This window comes from Anabrus simplex, chromosome 3, assembly GCF_040414725.1.
Source record: "Anabrus simplex isolate iqAnaSimp1 chromosome 3, ASM4041472v1, whole genome shotgun sequence".
NCBI classification, from domain to species: Eukaryota; Metazoa; Arthropoda; class Insecta; order Orthoptera; family Tettigoniidae; genus Anabrus; species Anabrus simplex.
In genome coordinates this window covers 203,522,694-203,543,810 of record NC_090267.1, presented here as the reverse complement: position 1 = coordinate 203,543,810, position 21,117 = coordinate 203,522,694, and the positions used below count along the sequence as shown (strand labels likewise).

Genomic DNA, 21,117 nt, shown 5'->3' with positions numbered 1-21,117 from the left:
TGTCATTGATATAAATACAGAAACTTAGGGGCCGTAGAATACTGCCCTGCGGGGCAACACTAAGTTTCATTTTCCATTTAGAGGCCTTGTCGTTTACTGTTACACGCTGTTGACGGTTACTCAAATAATAACTAAAAACCTTAAGCGCAGCCAGGTCGAACTTTAGCAGTTCCATTTTCTGTATCATAGTCGGAATTAGTACAGTGTCAAAGGCGCTGCTGAAGTCAAGAAGGATACGTATAGTGAGCAGTCGTTTGTCCATAGCGTTTCTAATGTCTTCGGTAACCTTCAGAAGTGCTGTCGCGGTACTGTGACCCTTCTCAAATCCAGATTGCAAAGGGTCCAAAAGAGCATTTTTATTTAGGTATTCCAGAACTTCCTCGTATACTAAACGTTCAAAGTCTTTAGAAAGCGCAGGGAGTACGGACATAGGACGATAGTCAGAGGGTGATTGTGGGTCTAAACTCTTAGGTACCGATATAATATTGGCTGTTTTCCATACAGTAGGGAAAGTTCCGTTTTGTAAACAGTAGTTCAGTATGTGCGTCAGTATAGGCGAGATAGCACCCATAATGTTATGTATAAAAGTAATAGGAATATCATATACACCTGTAGTCTTTGATTTAATCGAGTACAAAGCCTTTTAACCTGATTTTCTGTGACACTGTGAAATGTGAATGGCGGATTGGCTGGAGGGGAGGGCGGTGAGTCGGTGCAGTTAATTTGGGTAGGTTGAATATTTATTCTACTAAAGTAATCGTTCAGTTCGTCAAGTGGAATGTCAGGAGTTGTCTGTCTCTGTTGATGTTTCCCTATTCCCAGAGCTCTAAGTTGGTCCCATGCGCGATTAGAATTTAAGTTGTTAGCTAAAATCCGAAAATATATGCATTTTTTAAATTTCTGATTAACTGCTTTGTGCGATTTCTTAAGATGCGGTTAGAGTCGAAGTCTGTGTCATCTAAGGTTTGTTTATAATGTCGAAATAACGAGTCACGGCGGGCCATCATTCTCTTGCCTTCATCATCTAGCCATGGACAAGAAGGACGAGAAACCTGTATTCGACGCGCGCGCAAGCACGCGCGTGTGTGTTTGTGTGTGTATCTTTGCCGCATTATTTGTATAAAATGTCACTTCTTTATTGCTTATCACATGACCATTATTATTATAACATTACCGTATTTGTTCTAAACCAGAATATTGCATCCTTACTCAAAGTGTTTATTCTTGCATTCATTTCACTTCTACGCGGAATATATGAAATGCTGCAGTTATGTTGGGATGGGAGTAACAGAGGTAGCCGGGGGACCGGTGGGTTGTCGTCCAAGGAGTCCAGACACCCCAGGAGTTTTAACTAAAGTTCTTTTATTGAGCATTTTATATATAATGTGCATTAATATTAGCTTCCGGAGTCCGACTCATTGGCTGAATGATCAGTGTTGAGGCCTTCTCAGACGGTTCCGGGTTCGATTCCCGGCTGGGTCTTTGATTTTAATCGCATCTGAATAATTATTCTGGCTTGGGACTGGGTGTTTGTCCCAACATATTCATATTCAGACAACATACTACATTATTAACCACCAAATAAACACACAACACTGATTACATCCCTCTATATAGGGTTGGCGTCGGGAAGGACATCCGGCCTTAAAACAGGACCAAATCCACATGTGCGACACATTTCGCACCCGCGACCCCACAGATGTGGTAAAAGTGGGGAAGAAGAAGAAGAAGAAGAAGAAGAAGAAGAAGAAGAAGAAGAAAATTACTATTAGCTTCTGGAATCCGCACGAATCTACCACTTTTACTTGGATCCAAGGACACTAATTTCCTTTTCCGGTATTCTACACCACCTAAACTATGGAAGTTTGGACACCTATCAAAATAAAATTCTGGATGAATGGGCCCCCCCCAAACTGAAATCCTGGCTACGCTACTGCGCCCGGTACAATTATTATTATTATTATTATTAATGCGGCCACTACGTGTGGTTCAAGATGCAGAACATCATGATGCGTGACTGTAGGAGTGTAAGTTGTTCAGTGTTTTAAGGACATTAAACGGCAGGCCTAAAATGAAAATGAAGATCCACAGACTGTTTCCAGGTATCCGACCAGTTCAGAAATGGAATGAATGAAGCCCCCATCTAGTGGCGAGGATAGGAATTGTGCTGGCTGCCGTAGCCTGTCGCACTCCTCTGGGGCAATTACGGATTTCTTTACTTCGCACCGACACAGATAGGCCTAGGTCTTATGGGGACGAAGGGCCAGGAGCATGACGGAAGTGACCGTGGCCTTAATTAAGGTAAACTTCACCATTTGCCTGGTGTGGAAATAGGGAACTACGGAAAACCATCTTCAGGACTGCCGACATTGGGGTTCGAACCCACATTCTCCCGAATGCAAGTTCACAGCTACGTGGCCGGAACTACGTAGCCACTCTCTCGGTATTCAAACTTTCTTTGGGAATAGGTGAGTTACGGAGCGGGGGTTGCCGACTAATTGAATTATAGAGAATATGTAGGCTCGGGTTCGATTTGCAGCCACGAAATTTGAAACGTTGAAAGAGAAGTGGAAATGGGTTCACTCAGCCTCGGGGTATAAACTGAGAAGCGGGGGTTCGATTTTCATCTCAGCCATCCTCGAAGTGGTTATCCGTGGTTTCTCACCTCTCCTTCTTAAAACCACGGGGACTTCTTTCTGTCTTCCGTGTCTATCCCTTCCAATCACCCACAAGACCGCTCTTCATCATAGCAGATGAGACCTCCCGGGTCTATTTTTGTGTGGCTTAGTGTACATCTGTTGTACACTCCACGATAGATGCCAAACGATCGGTGTTTGGCTGGTAAATAATTGTCATTTATATATTTTTCTAAGTTTAGAGATATCCGTACTTTTTTCTTTCTAACGTTCTTTCTTTCTCAGTCCGTTTACCGCCCAGGGTTGGCTTTCCCCTCAGACTCAGCGAGGGATTCAACCTCTATCGCCTCAATGGCAGTGCCCCAGAGCGTGAGACATACAACTGGGGATCAAGACCGGTACCTAGCTCAGGGGGGCCTCACCTGCTATGCTGAACAGGGGCCTCGTGGGGAGATGGGAGGTTTGGAAGGGATAGACAAGGAAGAGGGGGTGACCCTCTCGTGGTGGCCCATCACTTCTGTCGATAACACGGCGGACGCTCCCTCCCGGGACGTGCTTTATACAGTACACGCGAGCCTCCAAACTCTATAAAAGAGAGGCTCGCCCCGGGTAGCCGAAATAAGTTAGGTACCATCCCGGCATTTGCTGGAGGAGAAGTGGGAAACCAAGCGAGACCACTTCGAGGATTGCTGAGGAAGGACTCGAACAACCCTCTGCTCGGTTGACCTCCCGAGGCTGAGTGAACCCCGTTCCAGCCCCCGTACCACTTTTCAAAATTCGTGGCAAAGCCGGGAATCGAACCCTGGCCTCCGGGGGTGGCAGTTAATCACACTAACCACTACACCACAGAGGCGGACAGGCACTACATGCACATCGCCTTAATTGAGACCTTGGCCATCACATTAAAGCCCTTTCCAATTCTAGTGCCGCCGAAATTCCTGACGTGTGAGTGCGCCACGAAACCCCTAGCTTACAAAGAAAACAAAAGACAGAAAAATGTGGCATAATAACGTTGAATTAGTTCAAATATTAAAATTAACCATGTTTTATGTATTCTAGAGTCTGAAACAGGGGCTGCCTGGCCGAGACGGTAAAAGTGTGGTCGGTTTGCCCGGAAGGACGTGGGTTCGAATCCCCATCAGGAAGTCGTAACATTTAAGGAACGAGATTTCCACTTTCGTAGGTGCATATGGCCCTGAGGTTCACTCCGCCTACACTAAAAATGAGTACTAGGTTAATTCGTGGGGGCAAAGGCGGCCGGTCCTAGAGCTAACCACTCTACCCCATCACGTGCCGAGGTTAACAATGGTGGAAGCCTTTACCTTCCACTCCTCCAAGGGCCTTCATGGCCTGTAACGGAGGTGAATTTGCTTTGCTTTTCTAGATTCTGAAACGCGCTGTGAAGTACAACATACAATAAGGAAATATATTTAATTATCCATAAAGAATTAGTTCAAATACAGTCCGGCTCCATGTCTAAATGGTTAGGGTGCTGGCCTTTGGTCACAGGGGTCCAGGGTTCGATTCCTGGCAGGGTCTGGAATTTTAACCATCACTGGTTAATTTCGCTGGCACGGGGGTTGGGCGTACGTGTTGCCTTCATCATCATTTCAGTCTCATCACGACGCGAGGTCGCCTACGAGAGTCAAATCAAAAGAACCTGCACCTGGCGAGCCGAACATGTCTACGGACACTCCCGGCACTAAAAGCCATACGCCATTTCATTTCAGTTCAAATACATTTATCGTTTCCCGTTGTGAGTGAGTGTAGTGCAGTAGGAGTCTACATCCATGGTACCCCCCTCCCCTGTCAGTCGTATAAGACAACTAAAAGACATTAACCTTAGGAACTCCGACTTTGAGAACGTTGTTAGGCTACCACGACTGCCTTAGATGAGTCTCAAATTGCTTGGCAGGCTATTCATCTTTCCTATCCGACCTCCTTTTGGTTAAATCGTGTTCTCTTCCGACCTCTATTGTGTTATGTTTGCAAGGTTTAGAGCAGGGCCACTCAAACGTCCAAAATCTCACGCGTGCGAAACGAGGCGCAGAGGTTCTGTGCACCGTGCATCAGTCTTACTCGGCTTAGTTCGGGCCAGCGTTCTGTCTCGGGGAGACTGGGCTAAACTCGGCTCGGATGCGAGCCCTGCTGGGTGAGTAAGGAAGGGGTGAAGAGGCGGAGTGAGCGAGACAGGCGTAGGGAAAGAAAGAGACAGAGCTATTGCTCAAACTCGAGGAGTGGGGAGTCTGCACTCTGGTCAACCTAGCGAAGTCGTCTTATGCACCTTGCACCGCGCAATGCATGGCGCGTGCACTCTGAGAGGCCCTGGTCTAGAGACACGTTCATTTTCACAACCTTCATGGCCCTTCTCATTTCTTTTTCCAACATTCATCCTTCGAAGGATCAGACCTCTTCCATTTTCATTTCTGATACTTCCTCTGAAAACTATAATTTCCAACACTACCATCCCAGAATATCGTTCAGAAGCGTTCGGAATATTATTCACATGGAAGAAATTCGTTTGCACAGATACAGTAGGTACGGCATGTTACTTCTAGAGAAACAGACAAGTGTGTGTAGGGGAGTTGGACAGAATCATTGCTGATGTGGTGGGTGTCCCGTCGGAGTCAGTGTCAGAGAATCGTGGTGGAGTGTCTATGGGGTACTGACTGGTGTACTGTGTGTGTACTGACGCAGAGAATTGATTATTGCGTATGTACTGCCGTTGAGTCGGTGTGTGGAACTATTATTATTTTTATTTAGCGTATGGCAACACATTGGAATATAGAACAATATATAAATGATATATTAAAATAACTAGGGCGTTATTACTGTTACCGTGTTTTAGTGGTAGTTAGAGGTGAAAGAAGGTGCGGGGTGGTGAATAGGTCTCAGGCTACGAAATTAAAGTGAATTTAAAATTTAACAAGGTTATATTTTCTTTTCAAAATCAAGAAATAACAAGCATGGCAGGTACAGAGTAGCAAGTCACAAAGGTAGTTAGAATATTTACAGGATACGGGCTTCGCGCCCTGACTTTACAATGCTTGGGCAGTCAGCCCAACCTTACTTCAAAATGAGTATTAACAGAGGGGCAGAAAACCCCATTAATGCTAAGGAGCACTTGCTCCAAATTACACCGAAAAGCCTCCACGAGGCATCCAAGACTCAATTTTCGAAAAAGAGCCACATGCTCTCAACTTTAAGCCTCTCAAAGGCCACACCAAACTCCACCTTCAAGTTGTCCTCACTGGACATAGACACAGGGGTAAAATACCCAACTTACTGAGGTCTATTAAATGAAAAGGGGTAATTACATGACCTCCAAAAGAACAATTTGAGAGGAGGCGATCTGCACTCCTAATACACTTTGTTTTTAAAACCTAATCTGGCTCTAGGCCACTAATGCAAGGGCTAATCCCATACTACAGAGGTGACTTTAGAAAAGAACAAATTTACATAATGTTAAGGAAGAATAGGTTGAGAAAATAAGTTCACCTCAAAACAATATGAGTGGGAGCTCGAGAGGGTTACGCACTCTCTATCCCAATACGTAGTTTAAAAGATAGAATAGATACAAGTTTCTTTACATTTTTAAGGAAGGTTACATAATGGAAAAACTTCGGACCCGCCCCGAGAGTTAAACTGCTGAGCAAGCAAGAAAAGAAGTAATTAATCGGCCATTACCTTGTTGTTGACCGCTGCCGAAGAAAGAGGCGCTTCCCGCCCCCTGCTATGTACTTTACACACAGAAAGATGGAACAGAAGTGGCCCGGAGACCCTAAAATCAGCAGTTTATATCCTCTTGCGGAAGGTTCGAGGCGTTAGGGGAATGAAAACACCCTCCCACAAACTCTTTATTGGGTAGGATACAGCAACATATTCAAGTTGGGGGAAGATACCTCTGATTGGTCAGAAATTAATAACAGAAATTCGGGATTGGTTAAATGCAAAACAAGGGGAAAGAGAGGGGTATACAGCCAACTTAAACAATAACAGAAAGAAATTTAACAAGAAACAAACTTTTGAAATAAAAATTTTCTCCAGAAAAACAGTTCTTTCACTCCGCACTAGGGTGCACTATTGTTGATCTTCAGTAGTGTCCTCTAGAAGAGAAAGTTCACACTTCTTTCTACAAGCGAAACAAAAATACGTCGAAAATGACACAGTTCAAAAACTCTAAAATTTCCAGGTAGTGACATCTTCTGAGAAACTTGAAGATTAATACCGTCAATAAAGTTCAGACTTCCTCCAGCAGAGGAGTTTCAACTGGCGCACATTTTAAATTAGCGGCGTGGAGGTGTACCGCCCGGTACAATTACTATTAGACATGAAACAGAGTATACAATGACAATGTATGCACTTATATAGTGAGAGTCACTTTGTATATCCAGTTAACAGCATCTGGAGTCAGCGATAGAAAAAAGTCTTTCAGATCTCCCGAGTATGACGTAATACTACACTGCTGCACAATGTGTTGGATGGTCTGGGGAGTCGTTCCACAAATACAAGATGGATCAGAAATTTTGTTCCGTTTGTAGAGGAAGTCATTACATACTCCATGGTTTGTACGAATCCTGTTGGCAGTTTTCCACGTACGTAGAGGCAGATCAAAACCAGCTGGTTTAATTTGCATATTTAAAACAGTTATAATGTCTGGTGGTGCATGTTGAATCCATTTTTATTCCCAGTGATCATTTATATTGAAGCCCGTATTGAAAAGTTCAACAGCAGATTTTATTGCTGGATGTCTGGATTTTAACCTGCCAGATATTGCACTTGGAATGTAGTCATGAATTGGAAGGTCCGGGTTATCCAATATTCTCTTATATTCACGTAGCAAAGCATCCTGTCTTCTCAGTGCAGTTGGATGAATGTGACTTAAAGTTGGAAGCCAAAATTGGTGTAGATTTAGACAGCCTCTGATTGTACTCATTGTAGTATTGAGCTGGATGTTGAGTTTGTTGGTATGGTTGCTGTTTAGCCAAATTGGAGCACAATATTCTGCTGTACTATAGACTAGTTCCGGTGCAGAGCAACGAAGTGTTGCAGCTGTTGATCCCCATGTAGTACCACACAGCTTTTGAAGGATGTTGTTCCTGGAACGAACTTTGGCTGTTGTATTATTCAAGTGTTGTCGATGTTAGGGATAAAGAACCTTGCTAACCATAGTTTGGTATATGGACCAGTATTAAGTAGGAATTCATTATGTATACCATCAAACCGACAGGCTTTCCCAGCTTGTATGCTTTTAAGTGCTGAACTAACCTCTTCTTGCGTAAATCGTTGTGAATATTCTGTATGAGTTTGGCAATTAGCTTTGACTTTTCGAAGTTCCTGTTTTACCATTCTTATATGTATTTTATCTCTAGGAGATCTTGATAAAGAGACGATTCGATCAGCAAATTGGTTAGATGATACCAGGGTTTCCCTCCTCTGAACAGGTGGGCTAGCTCCAAGCTTCTTCAATAAGTTCCAAGCTTTTCTACTGGAATGTTTGAAGTCGAGATTTTTTGTAGTTTTCATCCATTTCTCCCGACGAGCTACATCAAGTGTTCTGAGCAGTTCATCTCCAATTTCATTGTCACCACTTCTGAGAAATTCTTTATAAAGATCCTGACTTTCTTTATTCCAACCAGGTATATACTTCTTTCGATAACCTCTTGGGATATGTTTTTAGCTGTTGATATTACAGAGCCTACAAACCGCTTATAATTAGATGATATGGATGGCATCCATCTCAAGCATTTGTCAAGATCTACGAAAAAATTCTTCCAATAAGCTTTCTGGAAGTTCCATCTTGGTCTAGGCAAAGATGAGACGACAGGGACTTAGATACCAAGTTCAAGGAGAACAGATCTGTGCTGGCTTTTGGGGAAACCTTGAAGAACCTTTCTGTTGGCGTGAAGGGGTTGATTTGTAGTATCCTTGGAGATAAAAATAAGGTCTGGATTAAAATCTTTGTTCCAAGCAGCTGATCGGAAGGTGGATGGATCTTTGGCATCAAAAATTAGGTGAAGGTTGTTTCCGTCTGCCCAGTTTAACAAGTGTTCTCCATTTATATCATTTGAGTTGTACTTCCAGTCAGTATGATGGCTATTGCAATCACCACAGTAAACTGATGGATGTTGATAAACTTCGGACATGTGATGGCCAAAGGATTGCAATTATTAATTCACCAACTTTGATTGTAATTGTATGGATGTCATCATCTGATGATGTTGTGGAACAGTTGATGTGAGTAGAGTCGGAGCGGTATTATCGTTATTGTGAGGAGTATATCTCACTGATGGTTTGGAAACTTTCCATGTTTTTAATCGATCAATTTCCATGTGCTTGTTTCTTTCTATTGATTTTACGTGCAACCGACTAAAACACATTTTTATGGTGACGATGGGCTAGAAGCAGTAGGAAGAAAGCGACCTGGTGTGAAAAATGGTAAAGTACGAGAAACTATCTTCAGAGCTACCGACAGTGGAGTTCGAGCCTACCATTTCTGAAATGCAAGCTAACAGCTACACGGCTCAAAAAGCGGAGCCTACACTTTCGGTCGAAGTTTTGATAGTGCATTGGAGAGATTCGAACTCTCTATCTCCTGTTTTGTTGACAGGTGCTTTAGCCAACTAAGCCACGGCGCCAAATGCCGTGCGTTTTAATAGGAAAGCGACATCACCACTAGCTTCTCACCAAGGCAGTTGTGGTTCGAATCCCGGGTGTTAGATAGAACTATGTGGAACAATAGGATTTTGTTGAGAAAATGTCAAAATAGATAAGAAAGATCAACGGATGTTCGTTTTTGTTAAATAAAGACCCAAATATTGTTACGTATGCAGTCTGTTTATCTTATTTTTATCGTTGCTTCGTGCTAACCAGTTACGTGTCTTATTTGTTAGCGCTAATGAAGTTTGTGACAGCCTGTTTGATTGCGGTGTCTGAACTCTCTGTACTAGTGTGTGATCATTCTATTGGTTTAGGTCCTACTAACTACTTTTACGGTTTTCGGAGATGTCAAGGTGCCCAAATTTTCTCCCGCAAGAGCCTTTCACGAGCCAATAAATCTACTGACACGAGGCTGGCGTAATTGAGCACCTTCATATATCACCAAGATGAGCCGCGATTGACCCCCACAACTTCGGCTTAGAAGGCCATCGCTCTACCATCTCAACTACTCGGACTGTCCCGAGGTGTAGTCTACGAGTAGTGTGCCTGTATTTCACCAGCAAGCCCTTGGTTCTATTCGAGGCCAGTCTCGTAATTTTAATTTTATAGTGAGGGCTGAAACTGACCGCTGGATACCGTGGTTCAAATCCCGGTCGTTCCATGTGAGATTTGTGCTGGACAAAGCGGAGGCGGGACAGGTTTTTCTCCGGGTACTCCCGTTTTCCCTGTCATCTTTCATTCCAGCAACACTCCCCATTCTCATTTCATAGCATCTATCATTCATTAATAAATCACTTTGGGAGTGGCGACCCCATCCGTATTAATAGCCTATGTCTGCTTCATTCATTCCATCCCTGACCCAGTCAATGACTGGAAAACAGGTTGTAGTTTTTCATTTTATTTTCAGTGAGGTCTGAAATAGGGTTCACTCACCCTTGTGAGACCAACTGACGTGCTTGCTCATACAAAATGCAACGGACCCGATCTAGAAATTCAAGCAATACTCTGGCCACTTGCGTCTCCAGTATCTGCCGATCACATGGTTGAGTATCAGTCGTCTTCGTTGGCCAAGCCTTAATAAATTGTGCGCCATGCTTGTTTTTGTCGTATATTTGTGGACTGGTTACATAATGTAGTCGATTATACGCCCAGATAACAATTATTTCGTACCAACCTTCTGTCTGTAACCTCTTTGGCGTTTCCTGGAAGTAACTAGTCAATCAGCTGGGAGCTCTCAGCCCTAGGGTATACTGACGGCCTCTCCCATCTACTGTTCTCTTCGCCTTGTTTTCTGTGGATCTGATGTAAGGCGTAACCAGAATGTTCTCTTCCCTGCCAAATCCCGAGGATTCTAGAACTGCATCAGTAGGGATATAAAGGAGGTTCGCCGCCAACAGACAGTGTGTGTAGGCTGTCGTTGGAGTTGATGTGGTGGGTGTCCCATCGCAGTCAGTGCCGAAGTATTGTGTTGGAGCAAATACTTTAATACACCAATACCGGACAGCTGTATCTCAACAGCATTGAGTGGAGTGGGAACAGCGACGGTGGTGACATCTAGCGTGTTGGTGTGAACTGCATACTTGTCTGTGCTACAGCTGAGAGGAATGCACCACACTCATTGGAAATATTTTTGTTAAAATAATTGAATAATCACAATAATTAAGAATGAAATTTTGAAATATGAAATTCCTCCTTCATAAACCTCCAAACGGGCATTATGTTAGCCGCGCCTTTCGCTATGTCTTAAAAATTATAAAGCATAATCTGTTTGAGGATCCACCCAGCCTCTGGGGAAATACTTAATAACTACAATCTCCTCTTCTTTCTAACCTTTTCTCAATTACCTAGCGCAGGATTTTGTATGGACTTAGCCTAGTTTTCCGGCCGGATGCCTTTCATAACAGCAATCATATTTGGAGGGATATATACCGTACTCACTAGTGTTTTTGTGGTTGTTTTTTGCATGATGTGTTGTATATACTTGAAGATGCGTATGAATACGAACACAAACCCGTAGCCCTCGATCTACAGGAATTAACAGACGCGATTAAAATCTCCGACTTAGCCGGGAATCGTACCAAGGCCCTCTGAACCGAAGGTCATTACGCTGACCATTCCGTGGTGGTGAATATTTTAAAAGGAAGTACAACTGGCCAGCCATCCTCTATTAACACTAATCAGAAGGGAAATGGGCCGGCCCCGTGGTGTAGGGGTAGCGTGCCTGCCTCTTACCCGCAGGCCCCGAGTTCGATTCCCGGCCAGGTCAGGGATTTTTGCCTGGACCTGAGGGCTGGTTCGAAGTCCACTCAGCCTACGTGATTATAACTGAGGAGCTATCTGACGGTGAGATAGCGGCCCCGGTCTAGAAAGCCAAGAATAACGGCCGAGAGGATTCGTCGTGCTGACCACACGACACTTCGTAATCTGCAGGCCTTCGGGCTGAGCAACGGTCGTTGGTAGGCCAAGGCCCTTCAAGGGCTGTAGTGCCAAGGGGTTTGGTTTTAGAAGGGAAATGGAAGAATTCCAACACTCCAAAGAATGAAGGTATCATAAATGGGGGGGGGGGGGCACGAAGAGCTAACCAATCAGCCAAAGAGCCAACGGGGACAGATAACCTAACAACATCCATGATTTATTAAGATTTTGGGAAAGAGAAGAAGCTGTAATTAAGAAACAGTAGTTTGGTCCATTATGTTGACTTCTTTCTTGTTCTTCGGTACGGCCGATCTTCCCGAACTCTACAGAGCAACTCAACCTCACGCTGCTATCTCGCTTTTGCCGTTCTTTGAATTTTCTGTTTTACCTCTGAAGACAAAGATACATAATATATAACACATATTGGGGTTATGTGAGTGAACTACGATGTTCCTGACAAAGATGAAGGGTCCAGAATTTCCTAAAGTCTCTTTCACAAATTAATGCATGAAGAATTACCATACACACGTTTTAAATTAATTGGACTGGTGCTCAAGCCTATGCCAATAATGCACTGAAATAATTTTCTTACGCCGGGCTGAGTGGCTCAGACGGTTGATGCGATGGCCTTCTGATCCAATTTGGCAGGTTCGATCCTGGCTCAGTCCGGTGGTATTTGAAGGTGCTCAAATACGTCAGCCTCATGTAGGTAGATTTACTGGCATGTAAAAGAATTCATGCGGGATTATATTCCGGCACCTCGGCGTCTCCGAAAACCGTAAAAGTACATAGTGGGACGTAAAGAAAATTATTATTATTTTCTTACAGTAAAAGAAAAGGTGACTGGATTCGAAACTCATGGGTTTGAATTTTCAATTTCAAGACAGCACGATAACCATTACGCTACAGACCCACAAGTTTTCGATTGTGAAATTTATGGCACTGTTTAACAATATGGAACCTCAAGCTTGAGTATACTAGATTTGAATATTTGTTAATATTATTGGTTTTACGTCCTACTAACATTTCAGTAGGGTATTTGACTGAATTTCTTAATATAAGGGGCATAGAATGTAACCTCAACACAGATGGAAGGTCATTACTTTTTGTAATACTTGCGGTCCTTATCATTTCTCACGCCCATTATCTTGCTGGGTAATTTTTTCAGCGCATAACACTTTTCTTGGAATATAACTGCAATGTAAGATTATTTAGTGACAAACACTGATACATTATAAACAACACGCAGTGCGCCAAGAATCATGCACATGGCAATATGTTTTTGAAGAGTTGGTCACACCAAGCCATGTAGGTAGCAGCACTATCGGCTTTCTCGCTGAAAACAGCAAGCTGTCCGGTATTATCATATTAAAGTATTTGGTTGGAGTGTCGATGGAGTATGAATGGAGTACTGTGTGTGTGCGCGCGCGCGCGCGCGCGTATTGCCGCAGAGCATTGATACTGTACTGCTATGGAGTCGGTGTGTGGAACAGTTGATATGAGTAGAGTCGGAGCAGTATTGTCGTTGTTGTGAGGAGTATTGTAGTGCTGGCTAACACTGTTGAGTTCTTGCTGTTATATGACCGCTGTATAGTGAGGAGCACTTATGTTGACTGTGTTGATTGTATGAGTTACCGGACTCATCTGGAGTCGATCCAAGGAACGGTCGCCGTGCACCGTTATTCCTAATAGACTGTGTGTTCAAACCTGTCTCCATACAGTTGTTGTGTGAAGTGAAAATTAGGATTGTCAATCAGGATTAACGCTGTCCAAAGTAATGCCAGCGAGCTAGACTTCCTGTTGTGAGGAGGACAGAGACTTTGAAAATAGCCACTAATTAGGGACCTGTTGTACTTCATTCTCAAATATAATTATGTGCGCACATATACGTATTTGTACTAATCGGGTCATCCTATATTAAACAGCCTGTGTTTTATTCGTAACACAATGTTCAAGGTTGTAGGACCGAAGCCTGTCGCATCCGATTGGAATTTATGAGTGCTTAAATACGAGAAACCCGTTTGATTTATTGGTATCTCAAAGAGCTCCTTTTCAGGACTAAATTTCACCATTTGGTGTCTACTAGCCTCTGTAGCAATACAGCGAGCTTGAAATTTAGGTGACTGTTATTTCTTGTTTCTTATGCTATAACGACTAAAACCATGCGAATTCTCTCACGACAGGAATTCTTACAACTCGCAAGCGTTTTCATAATACTGCATCAAGTGTATGCTATAATTTCCCGCTCTCCCGTCCCCTTACTCGCCCACCATTTACACACACACTCTTTGCAGCCACAGAACAATTCACTGAACGTTAGCCTGGGATCTCTTCGACTAAAAGATAGGGGAAGAATACAGGGAAGTCGAAGTAAGTCTCCATTGTCAACGTCCTCGTACCGCTTTAATTTCCTTTTCACAAGAATGAAGCGATTTTAAACTGCCGGTGTACACTCCGGTAGAGGAAGAATACCCCAACTCTATCCGTAAGCTCTAATCTTTAACTACTGAAGTAGCAGCTCTTTTACATTAAAACTGATGTGTCGTCTCGGGAACCGTGGTTAAATGACAATAAAACAAGGATGTTTTTAAAATAGAATGAAATGAGTTATATTTTTATTCACTGGAAATTAAAAAAACAGAAATTTAAAAAAATTGGCACCAAAATGTACAATCATAAGAAGATGAAGACACCAAAATTTCATGGATACAGACAGTTTCAACGAAAAATATTTTCACAGAAGAAAAGAAACTGAATATTAAATGATTCTTGAATTTTCATTATAATTAGGCAATGTAATGCAGTAATAAAATATTACAATCAGAATATCATAAGAGTGAGAAATCCTGCTGTGGATTAACTTTGCTTCTCCTGAAACTTGTATTTCTTCTGTTCTTCAGAGAACAAGTATATTCCAGTAAATGCCTACCTTTAAAACCTGACGGCGGTTGGATCATCTTCGGCCACATCTATTTTAAAGATCGTACCCATCGTTCAGCTGCAGATTCACCGAGACTCTGGGTCCTCATATCGGTGGTTACGGGGTAAGCAGACAAAGGGAAAAATAGAATAGAAAATCTATTAAGAATTTTTCTGATGAATTTCATTATCAGATCTTATTCCTTTCAGAAATTCCCTTTACTTTACACAACAGCTCCGTATTGACGCTTCTTCTATTTCCTCTTCGTGGAGTACGTTTCTTCCTATTTTGCGTTTCTCGTATTACAGTTGCCGTGTCGTAGATCTCCAACCACTATCTTATCTTACAATTTGCTTTACGTCGCGCCGACACAGGTAGGTCTTATGGCGACGATGGGATAGGAAAGGGCTAGGAGTGGGAAGGAAGCAGCCGTGGCCTTGATTAAGGTACAGCGCCTGCATTTTCCTGGCGTGAAAATGTATAACCACGGAAATCCATCTTCAGAGCTGCCGACAGTGGGGGTTCGAACGCACTATTTCCCGAATGCAAGCTCACAGCTGTGCGACACTAACCGCATGGCCAACTCTCTCGGTCAGACCACTATGAGAGATTCCACCAGGAAGATAATATTCTCCGCCCGAGTCCACATATCCCTTCCGTTTTGCCTTCTATGATCAGGTTCTATTTGCCATTTAGGAAGCTGCTTTCCTGATTTTTGTGAGGGTGAAACCTCCCATGATTTCCCGGCACGACGGAGTACCATCTCGTTGGTAATGTGGTCTGCCCATGGAATCCTGAACATTCCGCGATGCATCCACATTTCAAAGGCATCCGGTCTATTCATTGACGATGTCTTTAGTGTCTATCCTTCGACACCGTAAAGCAGGACAAGCTAACTAATTTCGACTCGGAGGTCGCGGTTTTATGTTTTAATTTCAAAGAAACACAATTCTTGCAGTGCTGATTCTAGTTTTGATTTCTACATCCAGATCCCATTCTTGATGCTCCATTGCTACTAATTCATGCAAGAGACAGGTTGGCGCCCATTACCTTCCTGTTTGCCCCTTAAAACAATCATCATCAGCACCACCAAACTTACGCTACTGTGATACACAGCTCAGCATACTTACTGTGTGTGAACATGTATTGGTCTAGCATCTGTACAGGTGTGTGCTGATGCTTTATTTTACAAAGGAACGAGTTGGCTCCACGGTTGCGGCCATATAGCGGTAGGTCTAAGTTTACTTCCTGGAGATGCTTCGTCCATGATTTTTCGTTATGCAGTGTATGGAAATCCCACAATGATTACTTAATTCGAGAAATGGAAAAGATCCAAAAGAAAGCAGCAACGACTGTGTTTGGACATGAGAAAATGCCCAAACATAGTTGCTGAAGATAACGGATTATTGATTAGCAGCTCGTCCGCCTCTGTGGTGTAGTGGTTAGCGTGATTAGCTGCCATCCCCGGAGGTCCGGGTGCGATTCCCGGCTCTGCCACGAAATTTGAAAAGTGGTACGAGGGCTGGAACGGGGTCCACTCAGCCTCGGGAGGTCAACTGAGTAGAGGTGGGTTCGATTCCCACCTCAGCCATCCTGGAAGTGGTTTTCCGTGGTTTCCTACTTCTCCTCCAGGCGAATGCCGGGATGGTACCTAACTTAAGGCCACGGCCGCTTCCTTCCCTCTTCCTTGCCTATCCCTTCCAATCTTCCCATCCCTCCACAAGGTCCCTGTTCAGCATAGCAGGTGAGGCCGCCTGGGCGAGGAACTGGTCATACTCCCCAGTTGTATCCCCCGACCAAGATAGTCTTTCATTTTCACATCCACCGTGACCCTTGTTTTTCTTTGGCCGATAGTTCATTTTTCAAAGTGTCGGATCCTTTCCATTTTCCTTTGTTTAGTATAAATAGAGAATGGTTGGCTAGTTGTACTTCCTCTTGAAACAATAATCACCGGGCGAGTTGGCCGTGCGGTTAGGAGCGCGCGGCTGTGAGCTTGCATCCGGGAGATAGTGGGTTCGAATCCCACTGTCGGCAGCCATGAAGATGGTTTCCCGTGGTTTCCCATTTTCACACCAGGGCCTTTCCTATCCCATCATCGCCATAAGACCTATCTGTGTCGGTGCGACGTAAAGCCACTAGCAAAAAAAAAAATAATCATCACCACGACCTGACGTTTGTCAGCACTTTCAGACACTGAACATGTTTCCTTTCCTTCATGCTCCGTAAATAAAGATACATTTTCCCACCGTAAGTTAAAATAAGTATATGGAGATGCAGAACGGCGTTTCAATTGCGCACCGTTTTCCAGTAACTACAGCAGAATAATCAGAACAAAGTAACGTCTTAGTTTCAGAGCTCGCTGTTGTATCATATACGAGCCTCTGCGCCACAACAGCAAGTGTTCTGCTCTCGCTTAGGCTACTTCCGCACCGGAGTGGCTTGGATGGACAGGTGGCTTAGCTAGGTGCATACATAGGCACTTGCCGGCCCCCTGCTGTAGGGGTAGGGTGCCTGCCTCTTACCCGGAGGTCCAGGGTTCGATTCCCGGCCAGGTCAGGGATTTCTACCTGGACCTGAGGGCTGGTTAGAGGTCCACTCAGCCTACGTGATTAGAATTGAGGAGCTATCTGACGGTGAGATAGCGGCCCCGGTCTAGAAAGCCAAGAATCACGGCCGAGAGGATTCGTCGTGCTGACCACGCGGCACATCGTAATCTGCAGGCCTTCGGGCTGAGCAGCGGTCGCTTGGTAGGCCAAGGCCCTTCAAGGGCTGTAGTGCCATGGAGGCGGGGGGGAGGGGGGAATAAATAGGCACTTAGGTAGGATATGTGGTGACCGCACTGTCGGGAGGTGCACGAGTTGCTCTCAAGACGAAGATGACTTAAAAAATGTTTCTGTCGAAGTTAGCAAGAAAATTACTTCTTATTGAGAATTCTAGCCTGAAGTACGAACTATTCTACCTGCGTAATTCTTCTTCTTGTTGGGTAGGCTACATGAAGTAAAGGGAAATGGAGCTGTGCGTCGCAGAGAGATTATTCTTTACTCGAAAGCATAATCCAACGCCATAATTGCGGCATTTAATTTCAACAAATAAGTGTTGACAGAAACATTCATCAGTATCACAACTTGTAAATGCTTTAGGTATCACAAATGAATAAATGTCCGCCTCTGTGGTGTAGTGATTAGTGTGATTAGCTGCCACCTCCGGAGGTCCGGGTTCGATTCCCAGCTCTGCCACGAAATTTGCAAAGTGGTATGAGGGCTGGAACGGGGTCCACTCAGCCTCGGGAGGTCAAATGAGTAGAGGTGGGTTAAATTTCCACTTCAGCCATCCTGGAAGAGGTTTTCCATGGTTTCCCACTTCTCCTCCAGGCAAATGCCGGGATGGTACCTAACTTAACGCGACGGCCACTTGTCTTCCTCGTCTATCCCTTCCTATCTTCCCATCCCCCCACAAGGCTCCTGTTCAGCATAGTAGGTGAGGCCGCCTGGGCGAGGTACTGGTCATTCTCCCCAGTAGTGTCCCCTACCCAATGTCTCACGGTCCAGGACACTGCCCTTGAGGCGGTAGAGGTGGGATCCCTCGCTGAGTCCGAAGGAAAATTAACCCTGGAGGGTAAACAGGTTAAGTAAGTAAGTAAGTAAATGAATACATAAAATAATGAATAAATATACTTACCCTTTTGCCAATTTCCTGCGCTACCTCTTCCCAAAGCTTTTTAAGGACAATAGCATTTTTGTGTAGCTCAGAGGATGAGTTCTATAAGGCTTCTCTTTTAAACACTGCTGACACAAACAACTAATCCATTTTCGTGAAAGTGTAAAATGTACGTTAAGTAAAGTAACAAGTTCACGTTTCTACCTGGATAGAAGATGGGATAAACAGCCCAGTTCGTTCGCTAGAATAGACGCTTTGTGACTACCCAGAGAGCCGATCACATCAGATGTTCATCGCTGCCCTACTACGTCGTCAGAGGAGCGGAGAGGATCCTAATGTTTTTTTTTTTTTTTTTTGCAAACAGTTTAACGTCACACTAATACGGTACATAGAAAGTTTTCGGCAACGCAAAGATGGGGAAGGGTTAGGATTGGGAAGGTAGTGACGATGCCCTTAATTAAGCTACAGTCCCAGCATTTGTCTGATGTGAAACTGGGAAACCTCGGAAAAACATTTTCAGAGCTGCTGACGGTGGGATTTGAACCCTCTGTCTCCCGAATCACAGCACGAGACTCGAACCGCCTACCTAGCCCCATCGGTCCTAGTCTACATCTCTGCACAGACTGACAGCTTTCACAAGACTGTATGGTACATACATACTGCTCATTAAAAAGATTAGCCTACCAAGACCACTGCTGCCCACCCAAATGGCCATCAAATATTGATGTCAGGTGGTCAGCGTGAAGATATAAACAATTTGGACATATGTATATAGTGTAGATCTTGTAACAATAGACGCTGTATCTCTAGCCATACGCTACATAAATAATAATAAGCGTGAAGATGTTATCACTCGTATCATTCCCGACCAGTCCCACTGCCTCTTGTATTAGACCACCGGGAATCGGACCCGAAGCCTCCGGATAAAAGGTAGACACGCTACGTTTATACCGTAGGATCATGTAACTCTTACTCCCGCGTACAAACTTTTATTGAGGAGCTGGAAATTGACTACGGCAAGTTGTGAACCATAGATTAGATAAGTTGCCCTTCACAGCGCCTTGAGTCTACGGTGTGACCTGAATATCAGATAAACGTGAAGAACCGACTGTTAAGTTCCCACTTGCTCCTGTTGTGTAACAGATAACTTTACCAGAGCAGTGTGTGTTTTCGTGGTGTAGTGGTTATCACATCCGCCTAACACGCGGAAGGTCCCCGGTTCGATCCCGGGCGAAAACATATGTTTTATATCACTATTTTTTTTCAATTTGCTTTACTTCGCACCGACACAAATAGGTCTTATGGCGACGATGGGATAGGAAAGGGCTAGTAGTCTAACGGGAAGGAAGAGTCCGTGGACTTAATTAAGGTACAGCCCCAGCATTTGCCTGTTGTGAAAATGGGAAAACACGAAAACCATCTTCAGGGCTGTCGAAAGTAGGGTTCGAACCTACTATCTCCCGGATGCAAGCTCAGAGCTGTACGAAATTATTTTATAAGTATGGAAATGTACCAAAGTCAATACTGTAACTAGTTACCGAGAGAAGTGGTCCCGCTTGTTAACCCGCTATGGCTTTGGAGCCAAGCTCTGCATTGAGGAGGGGAGTAGGTTCGAAACCCACGGTCGGCTATCCTGAGAATGGTTTTTGTGGTTTTCCATTTTCACTTCCAGGCAAATGCCGGGACAGTTCCCATTCCTAGGCCACAGCCGATTCCTTCAACCCCCTCAACCTAATTTCATACATCATCATTCATTTCATCTCCATTATCTCCTCAATTGAGTTTAGCGGCATAAAGGGCATCCGGCCATAAAGGCATGTCATTATTTCGTCTCATCTTGTCCCCGACCCCGAAACAGGATACGGGAGTAAGGGTTAATCATACACAGGCTAGTGCGATTGATCAACAAGATGGGGATGAGACAGACTGCCAATAATTTCTTCGCTGACAAAGAGCTAGAAAGTGGTAGTCTACCGTACATTCAAACAATGGACTCTACAAGAAACTGGACTACTTTCCACGTTATTCGAAAGTACTAATTGTGCCTTGAACGTCACTGTTCATTATAATATTTTTTAAAGAACTGTTAGGTTCTTTAGGTCCGCCTCTGTGGTGTAGTGGTTTGTGTGATTGGCTGCCACGCCAGAGGCCCGGGTTCGATTCCTGGCTCTGCCACAAAATGTAAAAAGTGGTACAAGGGCTGGAACGGGGTCCACTTAGCCTCGGAAGGTAACTGGGTAGAAGTGGGGGTGGGGTTGGGGGTCAAATCCCACCTCAGCCGTATTCGAAGTGGCTTTTTGGTGGATTCCCACTTCTTCTCCAGGCAAATCTCGGGATGGTACCTAACTTAAGGCCATGGCCGCTTCCTTCCCTCTTCCTTGTCTATCCCTTCCAAACTTCCCATTCCCCCACAAGGCTCCTGTTCAACATAGCAGGTGAGGCCGCCTGGGCGAGGTACTGGTCCTCCTACCCAGTAGGCGGTAGAGTTGGGATCCTTCGATCCCTCGCTGAGTCCGAGGGAAACACCAACCCTGCAGGTTAAACGGATTGAGGAAGAAGAAATTAAACGTATTCCTTTTCAGGTATTTGCTAACAGATTACACCTGAAAAACAAGTGTATTAAATTAGAATGAGATGTTTCTCTCTTGAAAGAAAGTGCAATGATGAACGAACGTTCGCAAAGAGCATACACCATATACTCGTCGCTGCTCTATTACATCGCATTATCATCCATACCTCGTCCGGCTCTTTAGTTGAACGATCAGCGTAGAGGCCTGGATCGCAGGTTCGATTCCTGCCTGGATCGGGGGTTTCAGTATTAAATGATTA

The 21,117-nt window shown here is 44.2% G+C and overlaps 1 non-coding gene across 1 annotated transcript; it reads left to right on the top strand.

The window, feature by feature from the left end:
* Positions 1 to 19,454: 19,454 nt before the first annotated feature.
* Positions 19,455 to 19,527, top strand: TRNAV-AAC (transfer RNA valine (anticodon AAC)). Its single transcript has one exon. It is a non-coding gene; the product is annotated as a tRNA-Val (tRNA).
* The last annotated feature ends 1,590 nt before the right edge of the window (positions 19,528 to 21,117 follow it).